This window comes from Podarcis vaucheri (assembly GCF_965113315.1).
Source record: "Podarcis vaucheri genome assembly, chromosome: 9".
Taxonomy (NCBI): domain Eukaryota; kingdom Metazoa; phylum Chordata; class Lepidosauria; order Squamata; family Lacertidae; genus Podarcis; species Podarcis vaucheri.
Window position 1 is genome coordinate 24,706,509 of NC_138767.1, and position 14,214 is coordinate 24,720,722.

Here is a 14,214-nt window from a genome sequence, read left to right on the forward strand (position 1 = left end):
AGGAGTTGGCTTCACTTGCTGAGCAGCAGCCTGAAGGAGCACAAGGTGAAGTGATTCCACCTGCTTCTGATAAGCCTTCTTGCTCCTGATGAGAACCAGCAGGGTCCAGCTTTCTTAAGCAGGGTTTCCAGCCTCAGTCAGTTGCTGGAAACAACATTTGTTGTTCCTGGCCAGACCTTGCTGCTTCTTGTGGCCTTGGACCCTTGGCATTCTTGACCACCATATCGTATAACTGAGATACTCCTGACCTTAGGGCTGGGCTGGACCTTGTATATGGATGCTGCCTCCAGGCAAGTTCCCCCCTGAGACTCGGCTGGTTGGCTGGCTTCTCCCTCCACTGAGCTCTGCCATGGCTGGCAGCACAGGGCTGCGACACACATTCTGTTCTAGGCAACCTTATGGAGGCCGCATGGCAGTGGGAGGTGAGGCAGGAAGCCAAAATGGGAGCAGCAGTGGACCTTTGCCTAGTAGGCTGGTTTCTAGACACATTCAAACCCACTCCTCTCTACCTTCCATCCAGGCAAGTAAGAGGCGTTATCAGAGTTCAAGGGCATATTCCAGACAGGCAAAATGCTCAAGGAGGATGCAAAGAACAGCCAGTGAGGTGTGTGGCCTGGAGAGGGAGAAGCAGTGTTGCCTGGAAAGAGTCACAATAAGAGGCCTGAAGGGCATGTATATATGTGTGTGTGTGCATGCGTGCATATATATGTATGTATGTATATATATATATATATATATTTTTAACCAATACAACAATACATTGATCATTGACTTCTCCCTCCCTTCCATGGTTCCTTTTAGTTATTCATTGCTGCTGCATATTCTAATTGCTCCATATATATTTTTTCCTTATTAGATCTCTGCTTCATTTATTCTGCTGAATTTACTCTAATACGGCTAACATTTTAACCCATTTACAATGATTCGTCAGATATTCTACAAACATTTCTCCATGTTCTTTAAAAACTCTTCCTTCCTTCCTGCTTTCTTATTCTGTTAGTTAGGTTTGCTAATTCTACAGACTCCATCAATTTCATCCGCTACTCCTCCGTCATTGGTACTGTTCCCTCCATCCACTTCTGAGCACATATCATTTGGACTGCCATAGTAACATAGAGAAACAAAATTTTTTGATCTCTGGGTACATCTGTGGAGGATCACATTTAGCCCACAAGGCCGAGGTTATTTTTGATCCAGAGGCAAGCATTTCAGGTGATATTCAATTAAGCTTTATTCAGAAGAGATCTACTGAGATAAATGAACTTGTTCATTACTTTCACTGGGCCTATTCTGAGTAAAATCTAGTTGAAAACTATGAAAGGAATATTTTAATATGAGGTTTTTTTAAAGAATGTGAAATAAATGTATACTTACTCAAATTCTTTAGAATGTTTCCTTCTATGTTGATGTTAGTTATATGTTCTAAGTTTCAAAAATATTCACTTATCCTCAAAGTGTTGGAAAAGCAGGCCACTGGTATGAACAAAACCAAAGGAATTAAGCCTGCTTTCATTTCCACTCCCAGGTCAGCAGTTTTGACAGTATTTTCCATTGCAGACAGACATAAATAAATGTGAGGTCCTTTCCAAGATTAGGTTGTGTAACAGAATAAGTACAAAATGTGCTGTTAGGTAGGTGTGGAAAAACATCTTTAAATGTGCTCTGAAGACACTTTTGCTTTAATATTTGGGTCAGTGGTCTGCTGGTGGTCTGTGATGCTCTTGTATTGAATGCATACAGAGCAGTTATCAGTTAGTGCTTAGAGGAGACTGAAGACTGTAGGGTGGGAGTTAGGGCAGCATGAAGGATGAGCTGCAGTAACAATAACCCCTCCTTTCTGCTCACAGTAATCCAAGTAATAATGCCCAAGGATGCTTCTGTCCATTATAGAGAAGTAAGGATGCAAGTTCCCTACCAAAAAATAAGGGGGGGGGGAATTATAGTCCATCACAAACATTGCCAGAGAACATCAGTTTGCCACCATTGTGGGACCCCATACCTTGTGTCTGAAGTCTCCATTTTGTCTGGAAAGTTTCACCGGCAAAGGTCTATCTAAGGTCTGTCTAAGACAAAGGCCACTTTCCATCTCTGCTTCCACCTTCTGAAATGGAAAAGACAAGAGTAGAGTGGAGTCAACACTGGTGTTGACTCCACTCATCTGAATGGTTCTGGGGTGGGCCTGAGGTCGGGGCCATGCAGGTCCAATAACAAGCATTGGATTGGTGGTGCCAATCTGTGGTGGCTCTGCCATACCCTTAGTAGAAAAGTCCTCTTTCAAGGATGACCTGGGGCAACCCAAGGCAAGCCTTTCAAAACTGTAAGACAGAGCATGTTTCTATGTAAAAAAATTCCTTGTGGCTATGAAACTTCAAAACAAAAGGGGGGAAATTGAGTGCTGCACACCGCAAGTCCACATTTGACCACCAAAGCCATTGCAAGTTGTGGGTGGGCTTTGTGTTTGGAGAATGTGTATCAAACCACCATCCCAGTAATGCAAAGGATTCGTTGAGAGGCTCAGGAAGACCACATTGTGGCAGAGAAAAGGGAGGGGAGCTAAAGGAAGAGCATATCTCCCCCACCCCTTTGGCCTTTTCTTGGGAGCAGAAGTGGAATTCAAACCCAGGTCTTTGTGACTCATGAGAGCTCACACACTGAACTTCTACATTTCTCCTCAGGCCTCACAACTGTGAGTGCACCTCAGCAGTGATTTAACTTTGTGCTTGTTGGTTATGAAAACAAAAGTTATAGCCCACTTTTAATCGCATAAATAATGGGTGGGAAGACATCGTAAACTGGTCTAGGATATGTTTTCCAGCACGCATCCTCCTGTGGGAGACCTACTAGGGGTTTACTGTATATGCCAGTGTTGGGCAGGGTCAGAGACATAGGGAAGTGGAGCAATGACTGTGATTTATTGTTGTACCGGGGGCTCCATTCCAGCTGTGCAAAGGCCAGTTTTTCTACATCCTTTCTCTATCTCTCAGTCCAGTTAAGCAAGAAGCCTCATCATAGTTCAAGGAAACTTTCCAACCAGGCAAAAGTATTCGAGAGTACAGAATGAGCTTGGTAAATGGTATGGCACAGTGCCCATCCCAAGGACCAGTTACAGTGGCCTGAAGTGCTGTATTTGGCCCACAGGGTAGAGGCTCCCTACTCCATCATAAAATAAATGTTAATTAGCTTGTCAGGGTGCTGAGAGTCGCTGGGAGACCCCCTTTCCCCTCACGAAGCTGTATTTCCCAGAATCCCCTGGGAAGAGGGATTGACTGTTAAACCACACTGTGAATTGTAGGTCTGTGAGGAGAACAGGGATCTCCTAACAACTCTCAACACTCTTAATAAACTACAATTTCCAGATTTGGGGGGATAGGGGGAGCCATGACTGTTTAAAGTGGTAGGATACTGCTTTAAATGTATGGTGCAGATATGACTGGAGTCTTTCGGTCCACTTCAAATGCAGAAACCTGAAGTCTCAGTACATTCTTGAACCACTCCTGCAAAACAGTGACAGTCTTTCAGATTTGTTACCTGCCAGTTCCAAATGGCTCATGTTGGATAATAGTAACTTCACAGCCAATGAATTAGAACCAGTTAAATTAGAAAACTTAAAAACCTGCCTCCACAACAATTCTCTAGCTGTGAAGGTTCAAGCAGTTTCAGTAATCAAATATTCCTTTTCAAAGTCATGTTTTAAAGATCAGCTTGATGTTTTTCCACCTTGCCCCTATACGTCTGGAATTCCAGCATGAAGCGCTTTGTACAAATATTGAGCGTAATATGTTATTTTTCATAACTGTGAAAAACATAGCATTTGATAGGAATGAAGTTTAGCCAAGGGTCAGACTGAAAGATGTGATCAAAGCATCTTTCAAACAATAATTTATGAGCCTATAATCCAAGGGCAGATCAGGCTGAATTCACCTCCTATCTATTTATTGTTCATCAATGTGCATGATCTATATTTCATCAAAGAAGAAACAAACTGAAATGATCACATAGCGTATATATGTGAATCTTTATAAAAACATCTGTCTCCTGTACTTTCATGGAGTTATGCAAGCCCCTCTTCCCCAGGCAGTAAGAAGCTGGAGATATCACTGCAGGACCTAGTTTTCCTTGGCGGAGAGAGTAGCGGAGATGCCTGATGTCTTTGTTATATTTGTTTCGCATAATAAATACACAAGCAGAGCATACTCAAAGCAAATCGGCTTCCATAGCAGGAAGCAAAACCTTTCATTCTCCCTCAGATTTGTAGAGCAACAGTGGATGGGCCCCCAAGTCTGCCTCCTGTCAGTGTTAAAAGAATATTCAACAACTCTCTTAAGGAACTGAGAGTTAGTACAGTGGTACCTCAGGTTACATACGCTTCAGGTTACAGACTCCACTAACCCAGAAATAGTACCTCGGGTTAAGAACTTTGCTTCAGGATGAGAACAGAAATCGCGAGGCGGCAGCACGGCAGCAGCGGGAGGCCCCATTTAGCTAAAGTGGTGCTTTAGATTAAGAACAGTTTCAGGTTAAGAACGGACCTCTGGAACGAATTAAGTACGTAACCAGAGGTACCACTGTATCTGGAGAAGGGGCCATCTGCATTCCAATGCAGTGTCAAAAGAAGAGCCTAACTTTAACCTACAGGCTTCCCATTTCAGAACATTGCCATCCAACTTGTGGAAGGTGATCAGTGTCTTGCTCACTGCTTCAGGTCCCCAGTGCTGGTCTGAAGAAAACTCTGATTTGGATGATGCGCTAGTCACCCCAGACCCCTCAGGGAAGGCTCCTAAGAAGAAGAAGCGCCTCCTCGGGATCAAACCCCCTGCATCCTGCTGCGTCTGAAGAGCTTTCCCTGTGGTGGAGGCTCTTGAGAAGCAGGCGCCTACAGGATCGAAGCCTCCCTCTCTGCCGGGAGGGAGGAAAGAAGGTCAACAACCATCCTTTATCCACCTCTTCCCTAACTTTCCCTTCAGTTTGGGGTGGAGCTGAAGCAGGATTCACCCCTCCCTGCCTTCGGCCTCTTTTTTAGCATTTCCCAGCCTGCCATTTCCTGTTCCTTTCTCCTTGCTTGTCCTCAGCTTTCCTGTTTCCTTTTCCTGGCCTGGAATTAATCATAGTTTCCAGGTCAAGCACCCCCATAGGATTTGCAACATGGTTGGCTCCTGTCATTGCTTTCTGACTGCCTGAATCTACAGCACAGACAACAGCCTTGGATGAGCCGCTTGGCTCCTGGACCTCCTCCAGCTGCCCCACCAGAGAGTGCAGAGTCCCCTCCTCTCCCCACCCTTTCTGTCTTGCTCTTACATACAAGTCACAGAATGGCAGGTGTAATGAGTCACAATGTAAACAAACGGTTTTCTATGCATTCCTGCATTCCAAGCTTACTTCCCTTGGATGCATCACCGGACTATTATCCAGACCGTCTACCATTATCTTTATTCCCCAAACCATTAGGAAAAAAATACTGTTTCCACAGGATGTTTCCAGATTTTGGTATGCTGGAATTAGTCAAGACATATATAAATAAATTTTCTGCAAAAACAGAGATTTGTCACCACCTGGAACAATTTCTGTCAGTCTTTTCACGTTGTGTTCTTTTTGGTTCACTGTGTGCTCTGCTTTTGTTTCTGGAGTCTACAAAATGTACACACACGGAATGTTGACAGTCCTTCCTAAGGCAACAAGAGTCCATAACTTGTTTGGGGTTAGATCTTTAAGTACCAACTCTCAGGGGTGAATACTGGCTACATAACAGAAACTGCCTGGTCGACAAGACCCTGGAGAGGGACTGTTTGTTTTTAAAAACATGCCGTGGGCAACAGCCCTCAGCAGGTGTTGGCCTATAACTAGTCTCAATGGATTCAGGTAGCAGGAGATCCTACTGAGAGCTCACCATCCCTTCAAAAAAAGCAACATTGTGTAGAATAGCTCCTTGCGGAGGATAAATGTTCACAAAAAATATTGGTTAGTTGTGGTCAGTTGGGTGCTTCTTCAAAATACTTTCTCCTCTGTTTCTTTTTCCGTTCTCCATTCCAAAGCCAAACATGCTTGCAATCATTCCTTCTTCCAAACTGGATCCCCACCCCATCCAATCTTCCACCATTTGCAACCCCCATTGCCCTTTAATTCACCTTCCGTTCCATCTTTGCTCTTTGGAACATCTTGTTGCTGGCTTCCGTGCTTCTTTATAATATAAAGCAGAACACTTCTGGAACACCTATTTATCTTCGAAGGATAAACAGTTTATTTCATATCCCTTTTAAAGAGATTTGGAAACGCATCCATATCTCTAAGAATAGAGATAACAGGAGAGTAAATGCAGGCATGTCCAACGTGAAGCTGGAAAGGATCTGAATGTCATCACGTTCAGCCTCTGAACACCAGTGGAGAATCGATCACCATCATTTCTTAAAGTTTCTTATAGAAACCAGGCAAACAGTTTGGCTCCAGGGATCTGGGACAGCTAACAGCCTCTGTGTTCTAAAGTCAGCTTTTACTCAGACTGCACAGCTAAGGAAGGGAGCGAAATTCAATTCAGTTTGCATTCAAAGGTGAACCTACCTAATTCACATTTCTAAAACAACATATGGGTCCAAACTCAGCCAACCTTTGAAATCCACACTTCTCTGAACTTTGTGATGCGGTTCTTCACTCAAGTAAACGCATATACTAGGGTAAAGGGTGCTTATAAAGATATATGTTAGCAAAAATACCATATGGAAATGCATTATATCAGGGGGAAATGCTTTACAAAATGTGTCCTGTATATTAGGCAAAATGGCATACAAAATGTATATGTTTGGAGAAATTTGCACTAAAATGCTGGTGAAGACATGCTTTTAAAGAAAGACAAAGTGCAAACTGATGTGGAGAAGTGAATGTAAGATTGGGGAAATTAGAAAAAGAGAGCTTCATGGTCCTAGTGCAGCACTCTTAACCTCTATGCCACATGTGCTAATTGAATCCCACCTGAAAATAGTGTCAACCTGGAAGTGATCTCAGTTTAAGGCAGTTACCTATGTTCCAAAGAGATATATTTTTCAAAGTGCAAATTACTATTTGTATACCTTTATGCAGTATGTTCAAAGGTTGTTGACTTTACTGATCAGATTTTAATCAAATATCTCTCTGAAATTAGATTGCAATCCTTCGATGTGCTGCAGAAAAGTATGTTAATAGGGAGCTTTTGTTCTCCAGAAAATTATAATGTGGAATCATACTTCAAAATGCTAGGGCAGAGTGGGGGGGGGGATGAAACCTGCCAGTAATTTTTAAGAAGGGAGGGCAAAGGGGTATCAAAGAAGCTAGTAAAAAGCTAAAGAACAAAGAAAGCTTTGAATCAGAAGACCAAATGTTTTCTTTTTCTGGCAGAATTGCTAGAACGCAGGTGCCCAAACATTTGCCCTCTATTCCTCTTTCTGCCTCAACTTGCTGTTAATATAAAGAGAGCTCACCTGATGATTGCCGTTTAAACATCCTCACTCTGTGAACTGTTTTCTCTTGATATACTTTGTGCAATTGCACATTGTTTCCTCTAATAACCATATAGTAGTTCTGTTTGTTCTCTGTTGTAATCTTTTTTGTTTTAGATTACTATATAGCATCTTAATGTTAATTTTCTGAGCAAGCCCTCCTTCTATTTCCTTTGCAGTACCCATCATTGCAATTGTTATCTGTAAGATTTTTTTATAGCTCAGATGGTGTGAACTATTTATATATTTTTCTCTCTATGGCCCTACATAGTTTTCTTTTTCAGAGTCATCAGGCGAGGGTGTGCGTGTGCAGAGCTATTTGATATGCCCAGTGTGTAAAATACAGAGTTCTCTTTTCTGTGCTTGCATCTGCTGGATCACACCCTGAAAAGACTTCAGATGGGTTCTTTGAAATATATTTGGGAAGCCAATTTTCAATTGCTCGCTTTTAGCAGTGGTACGGGAAACAAGAAATAGAAGTCCTGCCACAAGGCAACCTTATGAATCTGTTCTTCAAGAGTATTAAACAACCCTTGTTAAAATTAGAACGTTGCTTAAATATTTGCCCAGCCCACAAAGAAACAGAGACTGAGGTCTTCTTTCAGTACCCAGGTCTAGCTGAATAGGAATATAGGAAGATGTCTTATAAAAGGTCAGCTGATGAGCTTGATCACACAACACGTGCAGACTCTTCCCCGTGTCCTTCCTGCTGCTGTACTAAACTAAACTAAACTAAACCAAGGTTTGGCTTAGCATGTTGTCCAACTGGAACTCATGGTCAAGGCCCCTCCTCACTAAATGCAAGCTGTAGCCAAGAACAAACCCTGCCCTGCAAAATTCAGAGAAGTGCAAATGTTGGAGGATGGGTGTGTTTTAGTTCTCATGCTGTTTCAAATGGCGCCAATCTGGTTGGTTCACATTTAAATGCCAACTGAATTGAATTTCTCCTCCTTACCAATAGTGTTACTTTCCCCCTCCCTCATGTTTATGCTCCTTCTATAATGTTTTCTTTGAAGTAAGTACCATTCACCAAAGGTACCTTACAATGTTAATTAAAAGCTTATTCCTTGAAAGTACTGCCCCCTATCTTGCTTCCTTTCCAGGGAGGCTAGGAGATTAGCAATATTCTAGGGAGAGGGGCTTAATTGCTCCCTAATTAGTCAGTTTCTGTTCTGCACTAGGATGGAAGAAGCTTTATTTACTGGGGGTTTTATTGGTTTTCTTGTACAGCCCTCACTCAAGGCAGCCCAGACAGTAGACACAACCCTGAATAGGGTCACCAAATGAAGAAACCAGCAGTTGTGTTTACACATTGAGAAAGAATGCTCTCAACTGTTACCTTTATTCATTCCTGCCAGAGGAACCGTCACCACATCTTGAAGATCCCTTTCATTACTACTGTGCCTATTACATAACATTTGCTTGCTTCTTTCCACTTATAACCAAGGAAAACAGACCTTTTAAACATGGCAACAAATCCCTTCAGTTCGAGAATTTGTTTTACCCACATACAAGGAAGCCTTTGGAAAAGTTGCACCATTCGTTGGGGTGGGGATTCAAGTGAAGTCACCCAGATTTCAACCCTATGATCTTTTCCTTAAATGGAAAGTCTCCTTGTATTTCAAAGAAAACCAAAACTTGTGTCTTTAATTTTGGTACAGTCTTCAAAGGTTTGTTTTTACCCCCTAAGAAATTACTAGCACATGGCAACAAATATAATTATCCATTTTGCCATACATGAGATTTAAAGCTAATGACTGAGCCTCTTGGGCTTGCCAATCAAAAGGCTGGCGGTTTGAATCCCCGCGATGGAGTGAGCTCCCGTTGCTCTGTCACAGCTCCTGCCAACCTACCAGTTCAAAAGCATGCCAGTGCAAGTAGATAAATAGGTACCACTGTGGCAGGAAGGCAAATGGCATTTCCATGTGCTCTGGCACTTTTCACGGTGTTCCGTTGCACCAGAAGTGGTTTAGTCATACTGACCACATGACCCAGAAAGCTGTCTGTGGACAAATGCTGGCTCTCTTGGCCTGAAAGCAAGATGAGGGCCACAACCCCATAGTCGCCTTGACTGGACTTAACCATCCAGGGGTCCTTTACCCTTACCTTACCACATGAGATTTACAGCATCCAGTTTAACTTTGGGCATCTCCAAACATCCTTTTTATTGTGCTCAGGTTGGTATTAGGGGAGTCATATGTGCTTCCCCTCTCAATACTTTTTGAACCTACAAAGGCTTTAGGGTGGTCATATGGCTTCATTTCCAGTCAGTGGGTAGCCTTTTATTTCCTGCTGAAATTCAATAACTTTTCATATTGCAAATGTTCTGGGGAAAGGGGTTTGTCCCACTTTTGCTGCAGCCCTTCCAGACAGCAGTGATATGGTAGCATTTGGGAAGCATCACAGAACAATTAAGCAGAATAAATACACCAATAATGCCCTATTATTGCATTAAGAGAATCTGTGGCAAAATACACCATCAATTATCTCCAGTATGCTCCTCAATCCTGACTCTACTCTTTGCTTTTCTCTCTGCTTGAGCATAGGTCCACTGGAGCAAGCCTGGCCCAATACATTTTGGTACCTGAGGTAAACCACAAAATGGCACCCCTCTCCCCACCAGGGAAGAAGGCAGGAGCGAAGATTGACATCAGGGACAAGGCGGAATAAAGAGCAACATCAGGATCCATTGCCCCTATGGATCCTACCGTTTGAGGTGGTTGAATCTCCTCGTCTCATGGGTCCGCCAGACCAGCACTGGAGAAAGCTTTTATTTGTAAGGGGAAAGACAGCAAATAAAGGGAGGAAGTAACAGTCAGTGCGGCAGCACCTGTAGGACCTGACTGCTCTCTTGATGTTCGAACACTGGACCAGAATCACAGTAATTCCATTCCAAGCAACTTGGTATTGTGGCAGGACAGACCCCATAATAACCATGCTGTTCACGCAAACCCTGTTGTTCGCCTGTACCCAGGTAGTAGCGGATGTGCTAGTTTTTGTCCCGTTCTCCCATTAATTCTTGACCCTTTGCTTTCATGGCTCTTAAACATGAGCAATCTTTGGTCCTTAGATGTGTTGGTTGCTAGACATGCAAATAGGTGAGAAATGAAGGAATCAGTGTTGATGCCAGAATTCTTCTGATGCTTTGAAAGCAGAGCAAGTCCCTCCATGCAGGTCTGCGGGAAACAACATTTGGTGGGGCTCTCCCAGCACAAAGTCTAAAGGGACACACATATAGTCTCTAATTTACTTCTCTTGCTCAGCTTCCTAGTGGCACCTCTCTCACTCATACTGGGAAGTGGTTCAAAAGTGGAAGGTAAACAAACAAAGCATCGGAGCTGGTGTCATATGAGACATTATTATATAAGACACTTCTTAGGTAAAGATCACATCTTCAGCAGTATTGTTTTCCTTACCACCACACTCAAATCTGTAGGTTACCACAATACAGTAGGTGACTCACTATTGCCACTCCCTGTGGTAGAAACCAACAAGGGCAATGCTGTTGAAGCAAAGCATTTAGGATTTAGGATGCAACAATGTACGAACAAGTTTAAAGTGCTTACGTTATTTGGAGGTTTAATTTTTCGTGTTTCTTTTTCAATCAAACCATACATTTAAGGCACACTTTTACTGCTTGGATAGCCTTTCATAGAATTATAGAGTTGACTCCAAGGGTTATCTCGTCCAACCACCTGAAATGTGGGAATCTCAGCTCAGATTGCCATCCCACCTCTGTTTAAAAACCTCCAAAGGAGGAGACTCTACCACCTTCTGAGGGAGTCCATTACACTGTTGAACAGCTCTGATTGTCAGAAAGTTCTTCTTGGTGTTTAGTTGTATACCTGGAGGAGCATCTCCACCCCCATCATTCAGCCCAGACACTGAGGTCAAGTTCCAAGGGCCTTCTGGGAAAGTTACAGGGAACCTCAGAAGGAAAGTTACAGGGAACCAAGCAGAAGGCCTTCTCGGTAGTCATGCCTGCCCTGTGAAACGCCCTCCCGTCAGATGTCAAGGAAATAAATAACGGTCTGACTTTCAGAGGACATCTGAAGGCAGTCTTGTATAGGGAAGTTTTTAATGTTTGGTGTTATGCTGTGTTTGATGTTTTAATTTGTTGGAAGCTGCCCAGAGTGCCTGGGGCAACCCAGTCAGATGAGCAACATATAAATGATAAATTGTTGTTGTTGGAATCTTCTTTCTTGTAACTTGAAGCCATTGGTTCAGGTCCTAGCCTCCTGAGCAGGAGAAAATAAGCTCGCTCCATCTTCCATGTGGTCAGCAACTCACAGGAACTCAGTTCCGGCACCTCTTAGGCGGGTGGCATTGTCATTCTAAGAGAATGAGGGGTGGGTTCATGGTGAGCCCCGGCACCAATTTTTGTAGAAAAATAGCACTGCCAATGGATAGCCTTTTAAATATTTGAAGATTGCTGTCATACCTCCTCAGTCTCCTCTAGGCTCAACATACCCAGCTCCCCCAACCATTAAAAAGAGGGCTTGGTTTCCAGATCCTTTATCATCTTTGCTTCTCCCAAAGAATCCTGAGAACTGTAGTTTAAGTGTGCTGGGAACTGCAGCTCTGTCACAAACTACACTTCCCATGATCCTTTTGGAGAAGCCAACACTTTAAATGTATGGTGTAAGGGGACCTTCTTTCTACTGTGTCTGTTTCCTTTCTTCGGATGGGTACTTTGGGTAGTTTCTTAAATCTCTGAGATGTGGTCAGCCTTTACCAGGAACCAAGCCTTTAGTGTGGCAGGCCCTGCGCTGTGGAACTCCTTGCCAACAGACGTTCGGCAGGAGTCCTCCATGATTTCTTCCAGGCATCTTTTAAAAACAGTATCGTTCAGACAGACAGGAACAGGAAATTCACCCATCAGTTTTTATTGATAGATGTTGTTGATGGTTTTTACTGTTACTATAGGATTGTGTTTTTAGGTGTTCCGTATACCACCTTGCTATAATTTCTATGGATGTGCAGTTTGTAAATATTTAAATAAAAATAAATATTATTCATTGCTTTTGTTTGCTGCTTTGTACAAAAAAAAAGCATCACAGCAACTTAAAAACAAGTTAAAATACAAAGAGGTAAAATAAATTAAAAACCAATAATAATAATAATATCTTAATATTCCTTTCTCTCTGTGTACTTTTGAGGGTCGAAATGTATAAAGATAATGCTTTTGGTTACAATGCACAAAATTGTATTGATTGCTTTGATTTGTATCCTGCTTCTTCGCTGGAATCTCCAAGCAGCAAGCAACATTCAGAAAATAATACAGATACAGTACAGGTATTTCACAATCCCTTTCCTGACTCTTCCCCTCTGCTCCTTCACCTTTTCAGGGCAACTGCCCTGTCATTGCCATATGATAGGGAAGTGACAAAGGGCACAGTGCATCTGATGCAGAAGCAGGCAATATCTTCTCAGGGACTGGCAGGGCTCTGAAGAGTGTGTGGCAATGGCTGGGGGACGCTGACCCAGGAGAGGAGGCCAGCAATTTGTGGGGTTTTGTGCCACCCATGAGGCATCTGTGAGGGCTGGAGGAAGGTGAATTTTGTCCCATCAATGTGAGGATTTCGGCCTGCGCAAGAAGACGGTCCCCTTTCTCTTCCCCCTGTGTGTTCCCTGCCCATAGCTGTCAACCGTCCCTTATTTGGTGGGAAGCTCCCTTATCCCAGCGCCGTGTCCTGCTGCTGTCCCTTATTGATGATGCCCCTTAAATTTTGTGGGTTTCAAAGGAAGTAGCTCCTCTCCCTCCCTCCCTGCCGGCCAGGGAGGTGGGAGGCTCCAACTGCTTGGGTTGGCTGCCCGGCCCGACCCCCTCAGGCCTCCTCTCACTAGCCTCAGCCCCCAGGAGCCCCTCCCCGCCGGGAGCAGCCGGAGGCCCCATTAACTAAAGTGGTACCTCAGGTTAAGAACAGTTTCAGGTTAAGAATGGACATCAAGAACAAATTAAGTTCTTAACCCGAGGTACCACTGTACTATATTCCCTCAAATGAACCTGCTCAGTGTTTGAGATCTTTGGGAGAGGCCCTTCTCTCAGTCCTGTCACCCTGACAGGCATGTTTGGTGTGGATGAAGGCAGAGCCTTCTTGGTGGCTGCTCCTAGGCTTTTGAACTCCATCCCTAGAGAAGCTAGACTGGCTCCCTCCTTGTTGTCCTTCTGCCAGTAGTTGAAGACTTTCTTCTTCCAGCAGGCTTTTGGGAACTGACTGTTTTTAATGAAAGGGCTAGTGCCGTGCTGTTTTAATTGCAATTATAGGAATGGTTTTAATAGACTTTATATTTGTATACAGTTGTAATTCTATCAATGTTTAATTGTGGGTTTTTTTTACTTTTTCTGTTTGAGTGATTCTTGTTTTTATCAGTAAGCTGCCTTGAGTCCCATCAGGGAAAAAGGAGGGAGAATAATAATAATAATAATAATAATAATAATAATAATAATAATAATAATAAATTATACACACACTCACCACCAACCTACATCCTTTGCTGAGAGAAATGACAATCCTAGAAGGGTCAGAAGAGTTAGCCAGTCAAAACCTGCAACAGAATAATACTTAGCAATAACTGTATATCAGAACAGACATACTATATACTGGAAAGAAGAATCTCATTAAAAGAGATGGATAGTTAAGTGATTATTCCTGAGACTGAAACACATTAAATTATTTTAAAAGATTGGGGGGGGGGAATATGAACAAAGTTTATTGGTCTTTTTCTTGCCAACAGCTTTGATATGTGA